Source organism: Ornithorhynchus anatinus, chromosome X5 (assembly GCF_004115215.2).
Source record: "Ornithorhynchus anatinus isolate Pmale09 chromosome X5, mOrnAna1.pri.v4, whole genome shotgun sequence".
Taxonomy (NCBI): Eukaryota; Metazoa; Chordata; class Mammalia; order Monotremata; family Ornithorhynchidae; genus Ornithorhynchus; species Ornithorhynchus anatinus.
Genome location: NC_041753.1, coordinates 22,631,375 through 22,646,826, shown reverse-complemented (window position 1 = coordinate 22,646,826; position 15,452 = coordinate 22,631,375).

The window sequence follows — 15,452 nt, the reverse complement described above, 5'->3', positions numbered from 1 at the left end:
CTTTTGCTATATCCCCAGTGCATACAGTAGGTGCTCAATGAATAATTTATGGTCTTTATTGAGCACTTACTGTGTGCATACTTCACTCTGCTGCCAGAATCATTTTTCTAAAAGAATGTTCAGTCCATGTCTCCCCACTCCTTAAGAATCTCCAGCAGATGCCCATCCACCTCCGCATCAAGCAGAAACTCCTTACCAGAAACTCCGCTTTAATGCACTCAATCACCTTGCCCCCTCCTATCTTACCTCACTGATTTCCTACGACAACCCAGCCTGCACCCTTTGCTCCTCTAATGCCAACCTACTCAATGTAACTTGATCTCTTCTTTCACGCCACTGACCACGCTCGTCCAAGTGCTGCCTCTGGCCCGGAACTCCCTTTAAGACAAATGATCACCCTCCCCACCTTCAAAGCCTTATTCAAATAACATCCCCTCCAAGAGGCTTTCGCCACCTACACCCTCATTTCCCCACCTACACCCTCATTTCCCCTACTTCCAACCCACCCCGCATCATCCCTGTACTTGGATCTGTACCCTTTATTCACCCCACCCCACCGCACTTAAATCTACAACCATACTTTCCTTTAATGTCTGTCTCCCCCTCTAGACTCCTCCTCTAGGCTCCTCATGGGCAGGGAACCTGTCTACCAACTCTGTTATTTTGTACTCTCCCAAGCACTTAGTTCAGTGCTCTGCACACAGTAAGCACTCAATAAATATTGATTGCAGAACACTGAAATAAGTACTTGGGAGAGTACAGTAGAGTAGGTTGAATACTATTGCTTGAATGAATGAATTCTATATGGGAAATTTGGAGACTGGAAGCTGAAAGGTAATTGCCCTACTTCAGATTATTGGGGTGTTTTCTATGGTATTTAAGCACTTACTGTCTGCCAGGCACTGTACTAAGCGCTTGGGTAGATAGAAGCTAATCAGGTTGGACGTAGTCCATGTCACACATGGGGCTCACAGCCTTAATCCCCATTTTATAGATGAGGCTCAGATAAGTGAAATAACTTGCCCGAGGTCACACATGGCAGGCCAGTGGCAGAGCTGGGATTAGAACCTCAGCTGTAAAATGGGGATTAAGAATGTGAGTTTCACGTGGGACAACCTAATTACCTTATATCTACCCAGTGCTTAGAACAGTGCTCGGCACATAGTAAGTGCTTAACAAATACCAACATTATTATTATTATTAGGATGAGAACCAGGGGAAAACTGTCAGAAAAACTGAGATTAGTGTTTCCAGATGAAGGAAGGGTCCACAGTGTCAAAAAGGCAGCTGCGAGGTTCAGGAGAATTAGGACAGAATAAAGTGTGTTAGAATTGCCAAGTAGGAGCTCACAAATGACCTCGGTGGAGTTCAGAGGGTGGAAACCAGTTTATAGATAGTTAAGAAGGAAATTAGAGGAAAGGAAGTGGAGGCAATGGGTGTATACAACCAGTTTGAGTAGCTTGGACAGGAATTGGGGGGGCGGGGGAGGGTTGGAGAGCTAGCTGGAAAGTGCAGTGTGGTCCCGTAGAAGGCAGGTTTTTTGGGTGTTTTTTTTTTTTTAGGATGGGGAGATGCGGGAATGTTCGAAGACATAAAGGGAGCAGAACAAGGTGGTCGTCAAGGAGGGAAGAAGACTAGGTGGAAGAATTTTGAGAAGATGAGAAGAGATAGGTTTGGAGGCACAGGTAGAGGGGGGGAGATTTTGAAAGCAGGCTGGAAATCGCATTAGAGACTGTTGATTAGGAGGAGAGAATGGATGCTGGGGTGGGAGGGAATTGGGAAGATAAAAGGGAGAATTTGGGGAACTCACACCCTAAGTGGGAGTGGGGGATGGGCAAGAGGGGAGGCAGTCTCTTTTGTAAGCAATCTCCTAGTCTAACTGTAGTAACTTGGTTTTGAATTGGATTATGAACAGGCTCCATGGGTACAGCGCATGGAAATGATCAGCGGGAATCGCAGTAAATCTTGCTTCTCTAGGCCCCAAGAGAAACAAATGAGATCAAGTTTGATGAGGGGAAAGGGAGTAATTACCTATGATTGAAGCAAGCCCAAAATGAAGCCTGATGTTTAAAAAAAATCCACCGGATCTATAAACAGAAATCCTGTTGTTAACATCAAAGACGGCAAGGTGGCTGTTGTTCTTTGGATTTGTGTAGGACACAACCTGGTTCACTGCCCGTGGAAGCTGGAATTGATACGTGCAGAGAGATGGAGGCACCACAGCGCGTTGAAACATCTCACCCGCTGTTGAACCCTTGCCCACGTCCTCCTTCCTGCCTCCTCTCTCCCTCCTCATATCTGACAGACCAGCACTCTCCCCATCTTCAAAACCCTATTGAAATCATATCTTCTCCAGGAAGCCTCCCTGGCCTAAATTCTCATCTCCCCTACCCTATTTTTCCCTCCCTCTTGCCTCTCCCATACACTGAGTCCAATCCCCACAGCACTTAAGTACATATCCTTACACGTGGCTGTTTCCTGTATCTGTACTTTATTTTAATGCCTCTGCCCTACTAGACTGTAAGCTCCTTGAGGGCGGGAACCACGTGTACCAATTATACTGTATTCATTCATTCAATAGTATTTATTGAGCGCTTACTATGTGCAGAGCACTGTACTAAGCGCTTGGGATGAACAAGTCGGCAACAGATACAGTCCCTGCCGTTTGACGGGCTTACAGTCTAATCGGGGGAGATGGACAGACAAGAACAATGGCAATAAATAGAGTCAAGGGGAAGAACATCTCGTAAAAACAATGGCAACTAAATAGAATCAAGGCGATGTACAATTCATTAACAAAATAAATAGGGTAATGAAAATATATACAGTTGAGCGGACGAGTACAATGCTGTGGGGATGGGAAGGGAGAGGTGGAGGAGCAGAGGGAAAGGGGGAAAAAGAGGGTTAGCTGCGGAGAGGTAAAGGGGGGGTACTGTACTGTCTCAAGCGCTCAGCCCAGCGCTCTGCACAAAGTAAGGGCTCAGATCCCATCGACTGAGCGATCGATCGACTCCTTGGGAAAACCTTGTCCCTGGGGAGCACTTAGACTTCCGTTATTACCCGAGAAGCCCTTTGCAATTATAATTATGAGTTCTGCCAGAATATATTTAGATTAGAAAGCCACAACAAAATTACAGAACATTCTTCTGACAGCGTGTGACTGTCTGGAAACAGCACAACATGGTGTTGGAGGAAACAGTGGTATGTACATCTGTGGTGTTGGTCGAGGCCCGTGCTCTTTAACATGAGTTTTCCTTAAAGCAGGGTTCATCATGACCCACTACATAGTAGGAGAACTGGGTGGCGGGGGGGTGGGGGTGGGGGTGGGGGTGGTGACTATCTGCAAGGAAATGGAAATGTGGCCCATCACTATTTAGACATTCAAGTCTCTGACGACTCGCAGATGGAACGGAAATTCCCTCATTAACTTTTTGTTTAGAAAGCTCAATTTTTAGGAATATTTCCCATCCAACTTCATGTGGTTCCTAATGGCAAAAACAGATCTGCTCACGGGCTAGTCTGTCCCTCTGGAAAAACTATCATTTGCCATCAGAGCAACTGTCTGTATGAACATGATTGTCCCTGGGTCCAAGAGAGCCCAGGGCTCAGCTTGATACCTTCCCCTCACATCCTTTTGGGACCCACAGACCTGTGAAGTCCAAGTAGCCGTCACTGGTCCAGCGTTGACCTATGGTCCCCACAGGTCAGAGACCGTCGACGGGTGGGCGGTGAAAGGCCGGAGACTACACGTGAGAACGGAATTTCTTTCCGGTACTCTGCCAAATGGTTCCAGGTCTTCAGCTGTCTCGAGCCCCTATCCCTGTTCCCTTTTGCTATTCTTCAGCCATCACTACAGTACATGGGAGTTAAGTCTTGAGAAGCAGAGTGACCTAGTGGACAGACCTTGGGCCTGGGAGTCAGAAGGACCTAGGTTCTAATCCTGGCTCCACCACTGTCTGCTGTGTGGCCTCGGGCAAGTTACCTCACTTCTCTGGGCCTCAGTTACCTCATTTGTAAAGTGGGGATTGAGACTGTGAACCCTATGTGGGCAGGAACTGTGTTCAACCTGATTAGCTTGTTTCTACCCCAGCGCTTAGTACAGTGCTTGGTATGAGAAGCATCGTGGCTTAGTGGATAGAGCACGGATCTGGGAGTCAGAAGACCGGGGTTCTAATTCTGGCTCCGCCACTTGTCTGCCGGGTGACCTTGGACAAGTCACTCCGCTTCTCTGTGCCTCAGTTACTCCATCTGGAAAATGGGAACTAAGACTGTGAGCCCTATGTGGGACAGGGACTGTGTCCAACTCAATTGCCTTGTATCTTCGCCAGTGCTTAGTATAGTGTCTGGCACACAGTAAGTGCTTAACAAATACCACAATTATTATTATTATTATTATCATTAAACGCCTAAATATGATTGTCATCCCAGTCTGCAAAGTGCCGTTCAACTGGACTGTCACCCCGGGGCGATCAATAGGCGCTCAGCCTTGGTTGAAGATTATCGAAGACCATGTGATTAATGAAGTGTGAGATTAGGGAATGTTTTCCATCTTTCCTGGCGCTTCCACAGAAAACAGTTTGGGAAGGGCTTGGTGCCGACCAGCTATTTGCATTAGGGGGTGTCATCCACATGTCATGTCACGCCTGTCTCAGCCTAGTACAGTACTTACTGCTTTTTGCCAGGCAGAGGGTGATTATTTTAAGAATCCCTGGGTGGTTTTTCTATGATTCACTGGCTGAGCCCATACAGAGCCAACCTATGGGTAGGTGGCCAACATGGCAGGGAATTTGCTTACATCTGACAAAGACAGCTGACTCCCAAGCCAGCTAATGTCAGAGGATTGGATGGTAGAATCTCAAGCGCTCTTCACACAGTAAACTCCGAATAAATACGACTGAATGAATGCATGGTTGCAATTCAGCACAGAAAGGGTGAAAAGATTCGACGGAAGCTGTGAAGGAGTTTTCAGTGAGGTGGCATTCTTGGATGCCATCAGTCATCATCAGTGGTCTTTTTTGAGCGCTTACCGTGTGCAGAGCACTGGACTTGGGAGAGTACAATATAACAGAGCTGGTCGACACTTTCCCTGCCCACAATGAGCTTCCGGTCTAGAGGACTGTACGGGCTTCCCGAATGGCTCAGGACTGCGCCCCAAGGCAAGTTGCTGCTTGAAAATGTTGGCAAAGATGCACCGCCTTTCTCACCCTGCTGCCAAGAGGCCTGAATCTGAGAACCTACCCAGCGTAGGTTTGCTAGGGTGTGTGAGTTGGCAGACAGACTTACTGATGAGGGGAGCTCAGAAACAAGACTCGTTTGTGTCCAAAACTATCGGTCCTCTCTCTGCAGACTGCAATTCGAGTGATGTTAGGTTAGTGCTTAACATTAGGTTTGCCCCATGCAGATTTGAGCCCAAACCGGAATTTTCGACCAGAAAATTATATTCCCCCAAACTGTCCCTGAATTCTGTCACCACACCGAAGTTTGTGTTCCACTCTTCCTCTTCTTCTAGCTTCTTCCACATTTCTGCCTTTCCATTAGGATTTCTGAGCCTGTCTGGTCAGAAAAATTGAAAAATTTTGAAAATTGAAAAATTCCTGCGTTTACTTACGTCCACGTTGTCCAGCCTCTTGGTTTAGAGGTCCCGTTCACTGGAAGAACCGAACCTTCTTCTTTCATTGGACGGTGCCGACAGAATCCGTGCGCCACGGGAAGCAGTGTGGCCTAGCGGGAAGAGCAGAGGCCTGGGAGTTAGAGGACCTGGGTTCTAATCCTGGCTCTGCCACTGCTGTGACCTTGGGCAACTCACTTAAGTTTTCTGGGCCTCAGTAAAAAGGGGATTCAATCCTACTCCCTCCTACTTAGGCCGTGAGCCCCATGTGGAACAGGGACGGCGTCCAACCTGATTGTCTTGTATCTACCCCAGCGCTTAGTACATAGTAAGCACTTAATAAATACAATCGTTACTGTTATTATTAATACAGTGATCATTGAATCCAAAATAGAAACAAACAGCCACTCCCATGTAGGAAATCCAATCCTCTTCCTTTCAGCATTCAAACAACTCTTAAAATCTCTTTTCCTCTACGGCATCTTCTGCACCTGGCTAGGCTCTTGTGACCCTTACTACTATCTTTCTAAATGATCTTATAACTTCGCTTGCACACAGTGTACATACGTCACTTATTTTCCTTTCTGTCAACATCGTCCCCATCGTCGAGATTCTGGGGTGTCTCTTGGGAACAAGAATTGTTTTTCTTTCCCAGGAGGCTATTAATGTGGTTGGTTGTGGCTGATCAGGCAAATCTGAGACCATTACCTGCTCACAGTCTAAGGGGAGGGAGAACAGGTATTTAATCCCCATTTTACAGTTGAGAAAACTGAGGCACAGAGAAGTTAAGTGACTCGCCCAAGGTCTGAAGCTCGGTAAGCATTTCCTTGTACGGGATGGGTTAAGGGTTCTCGGTTAGCTGCTTCCCTCACTCTCATATCTCTGTCTCCCTTGGATAGTGCTGGACTCCTTGCATTACATTTATTCCTCCATGTGAAATGTGCCAAGTTTCCCAAGAGGCTGTATTTATTTTGCATTTTATAAAATCAGCCTGAGAAATATCTCTGCAAACGAGAAGCAGTGTGGCTTAGCGGGAAGAGCACTGGCCTGGGAGTCAGAGGACCCGGGTTCTAATCCCAGCTCTGGTCTGCCAATTGCTTGCCGTGTGACCGTGGGCGAATCACTTCACTTCTCCGTGCCTCAGTTCCCTCAGTTGTAAAGTGGGGATTAAATCCCCGTTCTCCCTTCCCTTACACTATGAGCCCCACGTGGGACAGGGACTGTGTCTGACCTGATTATCTAGTACTTACCTCAGTGCTTAGAACAGTGTTTGACATGGTAAGTGCTTAACAAGTGCCATAAGGAAAAAAAAAAACTTTTCTCCCTTGGTTAGTTGGATTTACAGCACCAATTTCGGGGAGTCTGGGAGGAGGCATTCCGATCTGGTGTCCAGTCCAGTGAAGCTAGAGCTCTACATTTTGTGCTTTGATACTTAAGAGTGCTTTCCTGTTAACAGAGGCCCACATAAGGAGGGATAATAATAACGACATTCATTAAGCGCTTATTTTGTGCCAAGCACTAGGGTAGATACAAGGTAATCAGGTTGGACAGAGTCCCTGTCCCACATGGGGCTCACAGTTTTAATCCCCATGTTACCGATGAGGGAAATGAGGCCCAGAGAAGTGAAATGACTTACCCAAGGTCGCACAGCAGATGTGTGGTGGAGCTGGGATCAGAACCCACATCCTCTGACTCCCAAGCCTGTGCTCTTGCCAGTAGGCCACACCCTTAGACTCAGAGCATTTTCCACAGGCGGCATTGAAGTCTTCAGAATGCCGTTGCCCCTCGGCTCCATATCGGAACACGGGGAATCACAGCAGCCTGTTAAGCCGTGCTTTGTTTGCGATTTAATGGGGCAGTAGGGATGCAGTCTCCCCTGTCAGCTGGGCCTTCTTCGAACCAAAGGACACTTCTATCTATATTCGATGAGGCAGTATCTGAACACCTGTTCCTCCAAGCATCCGAATACTGTGCCTGCACATCTGAGATAGTGTTGAATTCTTTTTCATCCGCATCACCTTTCTGTGAGCGATGACTTCCTCCGTACGAGAAGCAGTGGGGTCTTGTGGAAAGAGCATGGGTCTGGGAGTCAGAGGAGCAGGGTTTTAATCCTGACTCTGCCTCTTTTCTGCCGTGTGACCTTGGGCAAGTCACTTCACTTCTCTGTACCTCCGTTACTTCGTCTGCAAAATGGGGATTAATACTGTGAGTCCCATGTGGGACAGGGACTGTGTCCAACCTAATTAGCTTGTATCTATCCCAGTGGTTTAGTGCAGTGCCAGACGCATAGTAAGTGCTTAATAAATACAATTACAAATGTTCTACATTCTCCAGTGTTTCCCCTTAATCGTAAATTGTTGGGGTTGCAGCATGCTCATTAGAAGTCTTAGTTTTTGGGTTAAGTGGCAATCTCAGTTGTTTTCCTATATTTGGAGATCTGCAGCGTGGCTCGGTGGAAAGAGCCCCGGCTTGGGAGTCAGAAGACGTGGGTTCTAATCCCGGCTCTTCCATTTGTCTGCTGCGTGACCTTGGGCAGGCCACTTAACTTCTCTGGGCCCCAGTTACCTCATCTGTAAAATGGGGATTAAGATTGTGAGCTCCACGTGGGACAACCTGATTACCTTGTATCTACCTCAGTGCTTAGAACAGTGCGGGGCACATAGTAAGTGCTTAACAAATACCGTTATTATTATCATCTGCTTCTCGACCGAGCCCATCTCCAGTATCAGCATATTTACAATAAGAATAAAAATAACTGTGGTGTTTGTTTGATGTGTATGTCGAGCTCTGGGGTAATAATAATAATCATGTTGGTATTTGTTAAGCGCTTACTATGTGCAAAGCACCGTTCTAAGCGCTGAGGTAGATACAGGGTAATCAGGTTGTCCCACGTGAGGTTCACAGTTAATCCCCATTTTACAGATGAGATAACGGAGGCACAGAGAAGTTAAGTGACTTGCCCACAGTCACACAGCTGACAAGTGGCAGAGCGGAATTTGAACTCATGACTTCTGACTCCCAAGCCCAGGCTCTTTCCACTGAGCCACGCCAAGATAGTCAGATTAGATGTAGTCCCTTTCCCACATGGGACTCACAGTCTAAGGGGGAGGGAGAACAGCTACTGAATCCCCACTTTACAGATGAGGAAATGGAGGAAAGAGAAATTAGGTGAGTTGTCCCAAGATTACACAGCAGGCAGGTGGTGGAGCTGGGATCAGAAGCCAGGTCCTCTGACTCCCAGGCCCCTGCTCTTTCCACTAGACCACGCTGCTTTTTAAGGTTCACTGACTGCCACTTGGTATCAGTTTTCCAGGCACGCCAGCTCTAGGACATAAGGTGGATCGGTTCTTGGATTTTCTGGTCATTCCCATTCACTTAATTTAGGTTCTCAGTAGAGAATCCAAAAATGTCTTCACAGGCACTGGTGACATTGGACTTGAAGCAGCATGGCTCAGTGGAAAGAGCCCAGGCTTGGGAGTCAGAGGTCTTGGGTTCGAATCCCAGCTCTGCCACTTGTCAGCTGTGTGACTGTGGGCAAGTCACTTAACTTCGCTGTGCCTCCGTTACCTCATCTGTAAAATGGGGATTAACTGTGAGCCTCACGTGGGACAACCTGATGACCCTGCATCTACCCCAGTGCTTAGAACAGGGCTCTGCATATAGTAAGCACTTAATAAATGCCAACATTATTATTATTATTATTATTATTATTAAAGGCACCCCAAACAAACTGATACTCCCCAGTTCTTGGTTAACAAAGTTAAGTTCTGCTGAAGGGGATCCTTTTTGGCTGCATGTTATAAATTACTTATTTACATTCACATCTGTCTCCTCCTTTTAGACTGTAAGCTTGTTATGGGCATGGAACATGTCTAACTCTGTTGAATTATACTCTCCCAAGCGCTTACTACAGTGCTCTGCACATAGTAAGGGCTCAGTAAGTAGCATTGATTGATGTTGAGCCTTTCAGTGTTGATTTACTGCTAGTATTGTTTTTGTTGCACCCATTGTTTGGAAGCCAGTTTGTTACATAACTGAGTGACTTGGGTGATCAGTCCAAGAATCTTCAATTCCTAGCAGAACTGGTGATTCCAGGCACAAGCAATCACATAATCAAATGTTACTGCTTAGATTGCAAATAGAGCCACGTTGCCTTGTACTTATGATCGGATAGAACAGTGAATTGGTGAAAACAAATTGATGAGGGTATTTTGAGGGTATAAAGAAGGGAATAGTGAGGATTGAGACACACAAAGGATTTCTGCTTTCGGTGGGGAGTCTAAACCTTAACCAGGGTGTATTGAATACAGTGTTCGGCACGGCCAAGTGGAAAGAGCACGGGCCTGGGAGTCGGGAGACCTGGGTTCTAATTCCGGGTCCGCCACTTGCTTGCGGTGTGACCTCGGGCAAGTCACTTAACTTCTCTGGCTTCACTTTCCCTAACTGCAAAATGGTGATTGAACGCCTGTTCTCCTTCCTACTTAGACGGTGAGCCCCATGTGGGACAGGGACTGTCTGACCTGATGATCTTATATCTATCATAGCACTTAGTACAGTGCTTGGAACAGAGTAAGCGCTTAACAAATACCAGTCGTCATTAAGGGGAAGCAGTGATGGTGGTGGTTGCCTTGGCAGCAGCAGTAGCTAAGGTCAACGTTGATTTAAAGAGAAGGGGAAAAAATACTCTAGATGGCCAAGGGGGTAGGGGGAACTGGGGAGCTGAGAGGGTGGGAGAGTTCAGGGTGCAGGAAAGCAGCTGGAAAGAGGGGAAGAGGGGGGAAGGGGTTGGAGGAGGAGTGGCGAGAGAAGGAATCTACGTGCCTGGACCAATCTGGTGTATCATTTGGCCCGGGCAGATGTATGGTGGGGTAAGTCTCTCCACACCATATAGGTCGTATCCCTGAGCTGATCGTATTGCACAGTGGTTGTAACCTGGGCTATGTCTGTACAGGTAAATTCTATTTTTATATTTCTACATTTCCCATCTTAACACATTTTTATTTGGTTCAATTTCCTGCCTCATTTTTATGTCTTTGCACATTTGTCCTGAATTCGACTGCAACCATCTGCAAATACCATCATCACCATCATCAACCATGTCGTCTGTCTTACTGATTATGGTATTTGTTTTTAGTATGTGCCAAGCACTGTTCTAAGCACTGGGGTAGATACAAGGTAATCAGGTTGTCCCACATGGTGCTCACAGTCTTAATCCTCATTTTACAGATGAGATAACTGAGGCACAGAGAAGTTAAGCGGCATGCTCCAGGACACACAGCAGACAAATGGCGGAGCTGGGATTAGAACCCACATCCTCTGACTCCCAAGCCCGTGCTCTTTCCATGAAGCCACGCTGCTTCTCGGACTGTTAGTCACCTGAGTGCCCTGGAACTCGAGTTTGTTCATCTAGTGCTCAGCGGAGGACTAAGAGGAGCTTGATGTTCCTCAATGATGATGATGAATGACATCAGCATTCTCTCCTACTCTCTACACAGAAATTACAACTTCCCCTTGGGAGAAGGTGAACGGACATTTCGGAGACTCAAGTGTCCACACCCGGAATGCTCAAGTAGGGATCGGAGTAAGGTAAGTGGATTCCCAGGGACCGGAGGCAGAACTTTCCTGGACCAAAAATGGTGGGGGAGGGAGAGGAAGGGAGAAAGGGAGCGAAAGATAGAGGGTGGGGTAGAATGGGGAAGAGAGGAAAGGAAAAGGGGTGAAAGGAAAATTGGCACTTTCTGATTTCTCTCACTCCCAGCTGAAAGTGCCGCCTGCGCGTTGATGGGCCAGAACCAGCGTTCATTCATTCATTCATTCATTCATTCATTCATTCATTCATTGTCATATATATTGAGCGCTTACTGTGTGTAGAACACTGTACTTGGCAGAGTCAAATACAACAGACACATTCTCTGCCCATAACGAATTTAGATTCTTGAGGGGGAGACAGACATCTACATAGATAAATTACAGAGATATAGAGACTGCGGAGTGTGAAGATCTCAGACGGTCCATCTTTCATTCTCCCTGCAAATGGTGGAGTTACGTGGGTCCTTCAGGCGGCACGATTGCCGGTCTCGACTATGGCGGTCGCTGCCCCGCCAGCCCGGATAGCGGATGCTCGGTTCCCCGGGGCTGACGTGTGTATTGTGCTGGGCACCTAGGAGTGTGCGTCAAGTGATGACGTTTGACTCCGTCTTGTGGAAGTTTAAGTGTACCTGAACCTAGAATGTTTTTCTGATGCCCCTCCTGTTCCAGAATTGTTTTGTTTCTCTTCTGGATCCATGTAATTATTATTATTATTATAAGTTAAAGATACTCCTTTTACTAAATGGTGGAGCTCGGTGGCTTTAGCTGTAGCAGTAGGAGGCCAGGCATTAAAAAAAAATACTGGACATAAAGGTGTCTAGAGTTGTACTTGTAGTGGATAGGGGACAGACCAGGTGAAAATGGGATGAATGGTCACCTTAGTCCTGACATTGGGGGATGGTAGTCTGTCAAAGCTGGGGACCAGGTCAGTGCAGGGGGCATGCTGGGAGGGCACTTGGTTGTTTCAATCCAACCCCCCATAATAATAATTATGGTACTTGTTAATTGCTTGCTCTGTGCCAAGAACTGTTCTAATAATAATGGTGGTATTTGTTAAGCGCTTACTACGTGCCAAGCACTGTTCTAAGCACTGAAGGAGATACAAGGTAATCAGGTTGTCCCACGTGGGGCTCACAGTCATAATCCCCATTTTACAGATGAGGTAACTGAGGCCCAGAGAAGTTAAGTGACTTGCCCAAAGTCACACAGCTGATAAGTGGCAGAGCCGGAATTAGAACCCATGAACTCCGACTCCCAAGCCCGTGCTCTTTCCACTGAGCCACGCTGCTTCTAAGCACTGGGGCAGAGAGAAGTTAGGTTGGACACAGTCCCTGTCCCACATGGGGCTCTCACTTTTAATCCCCATTTTACGGATGAGATCACGGAGGCACAGAGAAGTGAGGCGACTCACCCAAGGTCACAGAGCAGGCAAGTGACAGAACCAGGATTAGAACCTAGACCCTTCTGACACCCAGGCCTGTGCTCTATCCATGAGGCTATGCTGCTTCTCTCATTCTGGTCTCTCTCTGGCCACTGACCTCTTGCTCACATCCTCTCTCTTGCCCCAAACTCCTTCCCACTTTACAGGGAGCAGACCACTGCTCTCCTCATCTGCAATGCCCTTTCGAAATCAAATGTCCTCCAGGGGGTCATTTCTCTCATCTCTCATCTCCCCACCCTCTTTCTCCCTCTACTGTCACTTCAGCACTTCTCAATCAATAGTATTTGAGTGCTTACTGTGTGCAGAGCATTGTACTAAGCGCTTGGAAGTGTGCAATATAATAATAAACAGACACATTCCGTGCCTACAACGAGCATCATCTAAGGCCCAGGACACTTCTACTCATTCATTGATATTACTGTTGTATTTTGATTTATTTAGCCTGTTTTCTTTCCCTCTTTTGCCCTGTCCTTTCCCTCTCATGGATTGTGAGTTTCCGCTGGATCGGGAAACTCGTGTGAATCAATGTCCAGGGAATCTCTCCAGCGCTCAATACATTGCTTTGCCCAGAGTAAATGCTTAATGAATGTGATTCCCAGGAAGTCTTGAGGACTAATCATCTTTCAACCAATCAAGCAGAAGTACTTATTGGGCCTTACTCTGTTCGGAGCACTGCACTAAGGGCTTGGGAGCATACGATAGCCGGTAGACACGCCGCCTGCTCTCAAGGAGTTTACAATCCAGTAGGGGAGATGGACAAGAATGTAAATTTAAAAAAGGGGGCAGCAGTAAAGTGCAAAGATCTATAGCTAAGTGCTCCTGGGAGAGTTGGGAGCCGGTAACATAGGGTGAGTACTTAAGCGTTTAGAGGATGAGGATTCAAGTGCATTTGTGATGCAGTAGAAGCGGGAAATGAGCTTGGAGGATGAGAGATTAGTCTGAGAGCCTCCTGGAGAAGATGTGATTTTAGTGGGGCTTTGAAGTTGGAGGGGGAAGGGGAAGGGAGTAGCGGTCTGCTGGCTATGAAATGGGAGGGAGTTCCAGTCAGGAGAGAGGCTGTTGAGCAAGAAGATGATGGCAGATAAGTGAGAGCGGAGGGTGGGGGCTGGGTGTTAGGGAGAGAGGAGAAGGATTAAGTAGAGGGAGAGAGCTGATTGAGTGCTTTCAAGCTGATGATACGTTTCTGTTTGATGCAGAGATGGATGGGCAACCAGTGAAGGGTTTTGAGGAGTGGGGTTGATGTATGCAGAATGATTTAGAAAAATGATCCGGGCAGGAGAGTGAAGTATGGCCCGGAGATGCTGATGCAGTGGTCGAGAGGGGTTATGACAAGCAGTTGAACAGGAGAGGATCCAAGTGCAGTCGGCATCCGAGACGTCCTCCTTTGGCTAACCTCTCATCGCCCCACTTTTTTCTTTCTTCCTTCTGCATCGCCTGACTCCTGACTCCCAGGCCCATGTTCTATCGACTATGCCATGATCTGAGAGGGAAGATGAGGGCTCCAATTTTGGACATATTCAGCTTGAGGTGCTGGTTGAACATCCATGCGTGAATGGGAGGCGGGAGAAAATGCAAGATTGCAGGTGAGGTGAAGTTGGGACTATTGAGGTATTGAGGTCATCCAAATGCAGGTATTAGTTGAAGCCATGGGAGCTTGTGAGCTTCCTAAGGGAGTGAATGTACAATCAATCAATCATACTTACTGAGTGCTTACTGTGTGCAGAGCATTGTATTAAGTGCTTTGGAAAATACAGTATAAAAGAGCTGATGGACACGTTTCCTGCCCACAATAAGTTTACATCGGACTTGGATGTCAGACCTGGATTCTCACCCCGACTCTGCCACTTGCCTGCCGGGTGACCTTGGCCAGGTCACTTAACTTTTCTATGTCTGTTTCTTCATGTGTAAAATGGGGATTAATTTCCTGTTCTCCCTCGTATTTAGACTGTGAGTCCCGTGTGGGACAGAGACTGTGTCCAACCTGATTATCTTGAGTGTACCCTAATGCTTCGTACAGTGCTTGGCACATAAGCGCTTAACAAATACCACAATTATTAGGGTTGGAAACTGGATTGTAGAAGGTCAAGCAGGGAGTTGTAAGAGAGGAAGTGGTGACTGGTCATATGCAGGTTGTTGGAAGAGTTTTGACAGGAATGAGAGGAGAGTAATAGGGTGACAAACAGCTAGAGATATAGTGGGGTCTAGAGAAGATTTGGGGGGGCAGGTAGGGGAGTTGTGTATTTGAAGGGACTAACTTCTTATAATGCTCACTGGGTAAAGTTTAAGATTCTGCTCCTAATCCTTGATCCTGGGGGATGGCTTTTGCAATGACTGTGAATAAAAGAGGATAGATTTGGGACAAGGTTCAACAAATCTTGGCCCAGGTGGAGGAGGAGACCTTCCTCTGTGGGAGCACATCATCAATGATATTTATTGAGCACTTACCATGGGCAGAGCAGTGTACCGAATGCTTGGGAGAGTACAGTACAACAGGGTCGACAGACACGTTCCCTGCCCAAAACAAGTTTACAGTCTAGAGGATGAGGCATTCGTATGAATAAATAAATTATGGCTATAGACATAAGTGCCGTGGGGCTGAGTGAGAGGTGAATAAAGGGAGCAAATCCAAATGCCAGGGCGATGCAGAAGGGAGTGGGAGAAGAGGAAATGAGGGCTTAATTGGGGAAGGCCTCTTGGAGATGTGCTTTTAATAATGCTTTGGGGGGGGGGGGGGGACTGTGATCATCTGTCAGATAGGAAGAGGGAGGGCGTTCTAGACCAGAGGCAGGATGTGGGCAAGAGGTCTGGGGCAAG